Below are 8,648 nucleotides of genomic sequence, written 5' to 3' on the forward strand. Positions count from 1 at the left end.
ATCCGTCCTCCCGCCCTCGTCCCATTCCAGAATCTTTCTCGTTCCTGGAGCCCAAACGTGTTTCACTTGGACGAGTTCCCAATTGCAGTCGCAATAAATACGGGAACATAGCGAAAGATGACGCCACGGTTCGAGCATTCGTTAAGTTAATGCGCGATTTTATTACGAGTTCATTTTTTAATTGTACCCGTAATGACTCACCAATTCTTGGAACGCGATCGTGATACCGCATTATCCATCTCAACGGTATATGCGCGTTACTATGCATATTTATCATTCAACTATTAATCATAACCCGATAATAACAAGAAATCTAAAAAATTTGATCTCTTTAAAAAAATTCCCTGAAAAACATAATTTTTGTATTATTTCATTTAAAAAATATAAGTAAATTAACATTCACGTCTTTAATCCAGATTCCTGTGTTTTAATCAACTTCATTATCGAAACTAAAATTTTTCCCTGAACAAGGAAAAAAAAATATTTTCTCATGATAACAGTTGAAGCCTTGTTCGTAAGATTCGCAAGATTATCTATATACGTATTTCGCAGCTCGGAACTTTAACGAGATCAAGATTCTAACGAGCATAAATCGTGAAAGTTGCCTTTGGGTTTGGACCGTTTGTGTACGAGAGATGCTGGTAAAGCTTTCAAAGTTACTCTATAGTCGTCCTCATTGAGCCTACTGATTTATCCACGCCCAGTAGCCGCTGCTTTATCATACCAAGATGATGATTACCAAGCCGCACGTCAAATGGTGCACAAGACTCGAGCCCTGCAGATAAAATATACTGTACGCGTAGCTGTATAAGAAAAACTTTATTATTATCATTATAATCATTACATACCCGTGTCGTACTCGAATAAATTATAATTGCAGGATGACTCGTTATCATTCCGAGAGTTACCGTTATCGTGAATTAAGCCTCGTTATCATGTCCGACCTACTAGTATATACCACTACTGTACGTAAACTAATAATTAGGACACGTCATTATCGTTGCAAGAAATTCATTATACACAGAGAAGTCATGACACCGAAGGCTGGATCACATAAAATGTAATGCTTCATTAAGTCGAGAAATTCTCTTTCAACGTATCAAACGTATCACGCGAACAGTTCTAGATCCTCGACGCGATCATTTTATGCAGACATTGAGAGAGTTAACCTGCTGTTTAATTAATTCGCAAATACCGTATAATTCCGGGTTGATACTCTCTCGGTGCGCTTCAAGCGTGCGCAGCCGAGTATTGGCTACAGTGAAATACGTACTTAATACTCTATATGCCATCTGTCTTACTGGGACGGCATTTATCCTCGCTTTATAAATGCACTTTTTTCTTAATGCGTAATTGAATTTACGGAGCGTATCTATTAGATGGTATCTGCCGCATAGATTTAACACGGGTGATAAGCTCGCCAAGGCGTGGACGATGTTGCGATTCGATTCGAGCCTCATTCATAAGATTATGACAGATAATTGTTTTAATCATTTTTTTTTTCAAGTGTTTTTTATTAATACTTCCAGATCGTTCGATACAGCGACTCCGTATCTTGTGGTATATTTATAATAATATATCCACGTGGATGGGGTGTAACTGATAGCAATTTTTTGTTAATTGATAATTTATTAGACTGTTTTTTCGTGAACCAAATACGTCGGGTTTAATGTACAGGTACACGGTGTAGCTACTCGTTTGATTGCGTGTTACTCTACGTTACTCCCGTCGGAAGCTGACGAATGCACTCGGCCGGTCATTGAGAGACTTCATTAATATTCGCTAGATAATTAATTGATAGGTATCGGTAGAGATCGACAGCGCGAGGCCAGTCGTGAAAGTTAATAGCGCTTGTTAACCCACTCGAGCAATCTAAAGGTTTTACTATAGAAATATATAGGGAAGCTGTACCATTCTATATCGTTCTATAGATACGAGACTTGTTATCACGAAAACTGTCAGGTCGGCTACTCATGCGGATCGGATTTAACGTTACTTTACGTTAGCTGAGCTAATAATGCTGCTAGATAGCTGTTATCAAGACTTCATTGATAACAGATGACTTTAAATCGCACGACTCGCATAATCAAGCAAACAAATATTTTATATTCGACCCAGTGGGTTCTTTGAAGTTTCCGCGTACAAGAGTGACAAATTTTATTTTTTTTTACATAAAAATTTAATCACACAGATCGAGCTGTATGCTTTGTATATGATAAGCTTGGATCGGGGCAGGTCAGGATTTCAAGTGTTTCTGTCAATTTGTTTCTATACGTGTAAAGGGTTACTGTACTAAATCAAATAGTATGGAGATCAATGTACGGAGGTGTGTATGAATGAAGATAATAAAATGATAATAATTAATGATCGTCTTGACGCGAGACAAAGTCCCTGAAAGAAATTTAAGAAACCAGTATGGAATTCCCATTAAACAAGGATCCACCATGGAAGCTGTATTATATCAAAGCATCACTTCTGATTGTCACTTAACGAGAAATCGCCTTTGGGCAAACTGTTACTGCATCGCCATCAAGTGTTGAGCCACACGGTAAGTTGGTAGGGTGTCCCGCGTGGGCAGAGCTACACGGTTGTTAATTGTTCGCCAAAGATACTTTACAGCTTGATGTAACGATTCGTTCGATCTCTGTACCAAAGACGTTTTGCTCTTTGGATGATATATTCACTGTGCAGTGGATAAAGGATGATCTAACTTTGATTGAAATTTTTTCAAGGGTTTTAATTTTTTTTTTTTTTCTATGCTAATACTTTATACGCTAAGGTTGCGCGATGTATATGATATGCTGCGTAGATTGGACTTTATGGGAATTATTAATTCCTTGATTTATACAGTTATAATTTCTCGATTAAAATTGTCCAATAGTTCCATGCTGTTTGCGCAGCATCCGCCATGGTTAGTTTGGTGATGGTCACGTGAGTTCCGTTCTCGCGTGTTCTTCTCCGTGTGCTTCTATGTGCTTCCACTGTTCTCTGGGGCGTGTTGCTGGGACACTTGGCGACGACCCATCCCTCATCCCTTGTCTGAGATGTCCAAGCTACTGGGTGCTGTCCAGTCGCCGAACTCTCGAGTAACTTCTGTTATTATAAGTTAACCCCATCCCTCAGAGAACCCCAGTCACGAGGAGCCCGTTGCTTCCTTGCTCTTCCTTACCCACACCGAGTACACGGAGAACCCGGCAGATTATGGCCGTCAGCCAGCGACCCCAGATCTGGGAAACAGTGTCCGAACTTCGCTTCGCTTGTATAAGGAAGTGTTCAGGGTCCCAAAGAATAACAGGTTCAGGCCATCTACGAACCCCAAACGTGAGTTTGGACCATGTATTCGTGAAGATCTTATCCGAGAAGTAGCGCCCTTATCACAAGAGGATAAATTAATCGAAAATAATCAAATTGAGATATTACAAAAAATTTTATAGTAATATAAATTTAATTGTTACTAACAATAATTTTATAAATTTATTTGTGAAGTGATTTTGTATATTTTCTTTTTTTCAATATATTATTTACATCCTTTTATTTTAGCCTCCTCTTCAATCTGCAATCGTTGGACGAGCCTTGCGTCGACTTTTGGCATGGGATACTGAATAAGCCGAGTCCACACGTAACGAAACAACTTTACGAGAGCGGATAGTTGCGTTGAGGATATAAAGCAAGCGCTTCGCGTATAACTTACAATCAGCCAGGAGGAGTCTGGCTGACTCGTGTCTTCCCATCAACTGCAGCGACCGTCTCCAGCATCCGGACTGCATCGAGTTTACCTTGGTCGCATCAACGGTCAGTTTAACTATGAACTAAATTTTAGTCCTCTTGGTTGCGCATACTAAAAACGATGCAATATCAAATTTGTAAAAGGTATTTTAATCTAAGACGTTTAAAGTCTATCGTCTTAGTTCATATACTGCTTTATGGTAGAGTTAGAAAGATATAAGAGATTTACGTTTCTCATTTTTTTTCTTCAGCTACGGGGTGCGAATTGCAGGAACAAAACGATGAGTTAATTAAACTCGATGAAGCGTCGACTGAGCTATTAAATCTGTACACTGAAGATTCCTACGTGTGAGAATCTTGAATCTCGAAGCAAGCCTATCGGCAGTGCTTTCATTAGCGTATCTTCGCTCCTGATGCATCTGCGTGACTGGTGCAGGTAAGGTTTTACCGATTATACCTATACAGTTTGAGAGTAAGCCGCAGACAGTTTTTTTGTCGATTTCATTTATTTTTCATATTGAATTGTATCTAGCAAGCCTGTACAACGTGTTATACCGATACGCTATTTATACGTCGGTTAGTGAACGTGCGTTGTGTATTTTCTAAGGGAGTATTGTGGGTGTCATTGAATTTTCGAAATCATCATTTTTCAGGTCGAGGCGTCCAGTTCACGAAGGAGAAATAGTTAATATCAAGGATAACGAAGAGCTTTAATAAAGCACTGCCTTAAGGTGGTCGGTGTCGTTAAACGCGAGCGACGGACCTGTAAGTAGACAGAAGCAAAGCAACGAGTGAAGCGCGACAATAGATACGCGGCAGCGAGTACAATGGTACATTGTAAATCAAGGCATTTTAAAAATCTGACAGGATATATGTTGACTCGACCTCGTATATCGTATCACACACGGGCGGCAGTGTTGCCCATTAAATACAGCATTATGCTACCCGACGACCGGCCAACTTCAGGCACGTAATGGTAATTGCTGGGATGTATAACGAGGACCATTTTCGGCAAGTTGCCATTCAGCCAATCCACCTCCTACAAATCCACTTTGTTTTCCTCTTTCTCAACTAGAGATCCGCGTGAGAATTCGCTAAGTTCTCGTTACCAATCCTTATCCAAGATCTGAGAAGGGTCACTCGCCAAAGTTACGTCAAACAGCCCATAGGAATTTTAAAAAAATGCTAAATTCTACGAAACGGCCTATGAAGAATTCTGAGAAAACAAACATACCTCTACCTCACGCATGTTCATCCCTCTTGAATTTTCGCTCTCGCGTAAAGTACCGTCCCTTCCCTCCTTCTTCCCCTGATCAATCGTTCCTTCGTTACCTATACCACGTAGGTTCTTTCGTTCCCGTGGAAATTTTCACGAGCGCCCTGGAGCCAACGTCATAAATACACCCATTGGCGCGGCCACTTGCATATTATTATTGACAGTTAAGAATGAGGAGGGGCTCCTCACGAGGCTTTAGCCTACGATGCAGCCCGCAATTACGCATAGTAATAAAATCCCACGGCCGTGGTCTAGCCAATAAATAGTAGAATGCGAGCATACATGCATATAAAGAGTGGGAGAGAGGGAGAGACAGAGAGAGGCGGAAGGTGGAAGGTGGGAAAGAAGGTGCCGAGGAGTGGGTGTGTTAAGCTGCTAGGATCTTAACTGCACATGGACACGCGACAGACTCTCCTGCAATTGCGTAAAAACTCGGAACAGTACACGGTACCCACTAAGTCTCTCGTCGCTTTAACAATAATAGGTATACATATATGCATCCACGTATGGTACGTATACGTACCTATCAATTTGACAGATAAACTTTTAAAGCTCTTTTTACATCTTCCCAAGCTTTTTTTTCTACTTCTCGGATCTTTAGACTCTTCGTAAAACTGCGTATACGGGGACTCGGACATTAGTGTGTAAACCAGTCATTAGAGCAGCTGACCTAAACAGGATACGCTTACCAATTTCTAATGCAGGTTAATCGTAAATCTATCGGCGACAGCATGACCAAAGTAGTCTGTATATCGGTGATCATAAGCGAGAGGTAGTTAATGGCTGACTAATATATGTATACCGATTATTAACCGCGATTGCGATCGCCGATTTAATACGAAATTATTGATATAACGCTAACCATGTATCTCTAGTCTGTCGCAGTTTTGCTCTCGTTCTTTCGTTTGTGTTTAAAGTGCCTGCCGAGTTTAAATCAAGTCAATTCCGAAATGAAGTTTACTGGGTTAATTAACGAAGGGCGAGAGTTCCTCAGTGGGAACTACTGGGAAGTTAATCCAACGCACTTTGTAATCCAGGATTCGCGGGAAAGTTGCCCTTTACGAATCCGAACCCTGTCCTTACTGCTGTACGGCGTTTTATCGCGAACAAAATTGAACGCTATATCACCTTTGGCTGTGAATAAATTGTAATATCGATTGAACGTATTACGTAGAGGGAAGATGAAAATTGCTGCAGTATCTTATAAATCTACATTGTGAGAAACCCTGGAGGAGTTGCAAGTTAGAAATCCTAACGCTAACAAGAGGTTACGTTTAGGGGGCAGTAAGCAGTAATGTATTCCAGTGGAGTAGTGAAGCATGCATATTCGAGATATATTATAAATAATTACTCAATTATATCTTTGGAAAGGTAATGAATAAAGATGGCAGGGTTGCGGGAGAGGAGAGAGGGTGGGGCAGGCTAATAAAAAAAAACTTGCGTTGAATATTCAAACGCAACAAACTAGGTACACGAACGTCGGAAGGGGTGCAGGATGAGCTTATTTCAAATGGAGATCCATATTACAACCACTCCTTAACCGAAGGAACTTCTGTTTTCGGATTTACGATTTTAACCCGAGACATTCCTATCTCAATAGCGTATAAGATTTTCGGGATATTCTACAGGCAGGCGGTGTACCTATATATACGGTGGCGAAACGCAAACCGATTTCTCATTCGAGCAATTCAATTTCTGGCAGGGATTCGCAGAAATTTAGCGAAACGATTCGTCCTGCCCTCTCCCACCTCGATAGGACGTACCCATAAGTGGGGCCTGGTATTTATTTTATATATTTCTCATCGCCACTTTGTTCTGCCGGTTTACAGAAAAATTCTCTCTTTATTACGATATAAATTTCTTCGGCGGACGCGATAACTATAAAATATTACGTAAATGATTGCCTCCGTGGACACTGGGCAGCCTTTGCCTCCTTTTCCGCGCAAGATAATACGCCGCGAAATTTACGAGGCATTATTTTCGCCGCTGTAGAAATCCGACTCTTCTCTGGGATAGGCTGCTATTTCTTGGTGCCGAGTGCCGTTGTACAGCGTGAAACGTCACAAATTTGCGTGCGGACCTTCCCTACTACCGGTAGGATAAAAATGGAAATAAAAAAAAAAAGAAAAATAAAAGGATTCTTTCACAAGGCTATTTTGCCTCTCGTAGGTACTGTTATTCTTGTGAAAAAATCTACTCTCGAGATTTTCGCGTTTTATCGGGTAGACTGAAAAATAAATATTTCATCGCACCCTACTTCTCCTTCCTGGGACACTGCGATATTTTCATAAGATGGAAAACTAAGCGCGTTCGACGTTTCTGCCCGAGAGATTTTCTGCATGCATAGGTCCCCTACGCCGGACATGATTGGCTTCTGATAGAATTACGAAGGGTGGACCCCCACCTATCCACCCTTGTATCCTTCCCGTCTTTCGGTCGGTATAGGGAGGGTTCCACATTGACTGGGATGGGAGGATCCAGTACAGAACAAAGACCACTCAACGACGATACACTCAACCCTGCAGTATCTTCGTATCAAATGAAACAAAATTTATTTTTTATTATCCCACCACACGGTATCGGAGAATCGATGAAGGATTTTTAATGATAAAAAAATTTATTAAAAAATAAAAAAACATTAAACCTACAATAAGACGGACAACGTCGAAAAAAAATAATCTCGAGTATAATTGAAAGCTGGGGAATTTGGAGAAATAGAGAAATACTATGCGTAACGCAGTAAAGCCGTAGAGGGTTTGTAAGATGGACTCGATTTCTATTCTACCGGATGTGACAGACGGCAGGAACGTACCTAACACGGTAGAGCGAGGGTTCTCTTGACGAATAGGGGTTGGCGAAATTGAAAGACTCGAGCGGGCGTTTATGCCAATTTCCTTCGCCATAAGTTCATAATTTTATTGGCAATTTGCGAGCCATTACGCAGCCTGCCGCGCGCTCGCGACACACGCGCTACGAACTTAACGCGGGTTGCGCGCGTGCCCTGGTGTGCGTTTGCGTTACGTTCCGTTGGGTTGAGTTGCGTAGCGTCACTCGGTTTTAGGGTTATGACCGAAAACGTAATCTTCCTACGGATGAATTTACGAGTAGCATTACGCTGATTTGATGACGCCATCGAACGAAAGGTTTACCCTATTCATATTCGTATGTCTCCCTTTTACCAATTACGATCGAAAGGCCAACCGGTATGCAAACCAATCACCGGTCGCGCGTAATCATGACAACTGATAACAATTATACGAATTAAGGACGCATTTTATTCGAGTCCGGACGTCTCTCTGTAATAAAAAAAAACATATCTGCAATTCCAAAATAATTTATTGCATCGTCAGACAAGTGTGCGCGAGGACATCGAACATTGTTATTTGCCAAAAAAAAAAAAAGTTCTCTTTCTCCAGTGTCTTTCAGTTCATCCGGTACGGAAGTTCAGAACGTAAGGACGCCGAGGATCTGGAAAAATTCTATGGACACTGGATACAGGAAGCTTTCGAAATTTCACAGTGGACTGTACGTAGATGCCAACAGCGTCGGTCGCTTAAAAGTCGAGCACATCATTTTATCTCCATGATAAATACGCTACATTTTATGCGCATTATTTTGCGCCCCTCCACCATCCCTAACACGCGCT

At 41.2% G+C, this 8,648-nt stretch overlaps 1 long non-coding RNA gene across 1 annotated transcript; it reads left to right on the plus strand.

Moving 5' to 3' along the window:
• Nucleotides 1-1,844: 1,844 nt before the first annotated feature.
• On the plus strand, nucleotides 1,845-8,315 carry LOC107272576. The gene is made up of 4 exons (XR_001538997.2): nucleotides 1,845-2,548; nucleotides 3,541-3,792; nucleotides 3,978-4,162; nucleotides 4,380-8,315. It is a non-coding gene; the product is annotated as an uncharacterized LOC107272576 (long non-coding RNA).
• The last annotated feature ends 333 nt before the right edge of the window (nucleotides 8,316-8,648 follow it).

Source organism: Cephus cinctus, unplaced genomic scaffold (assembly GCF_000341935.2).
Source record: "Cephus cinctus unplaced genomic scaffold, Ccin1 Ccin1_scaffold1184, whole genome shotgun sequence".
Taxonomy (NCBI): Eukaryota; Metazoa; Arthropoda; class Insecta; order Hymenoptera; family Cephidae; genus Cephus; species Cephus cinctus.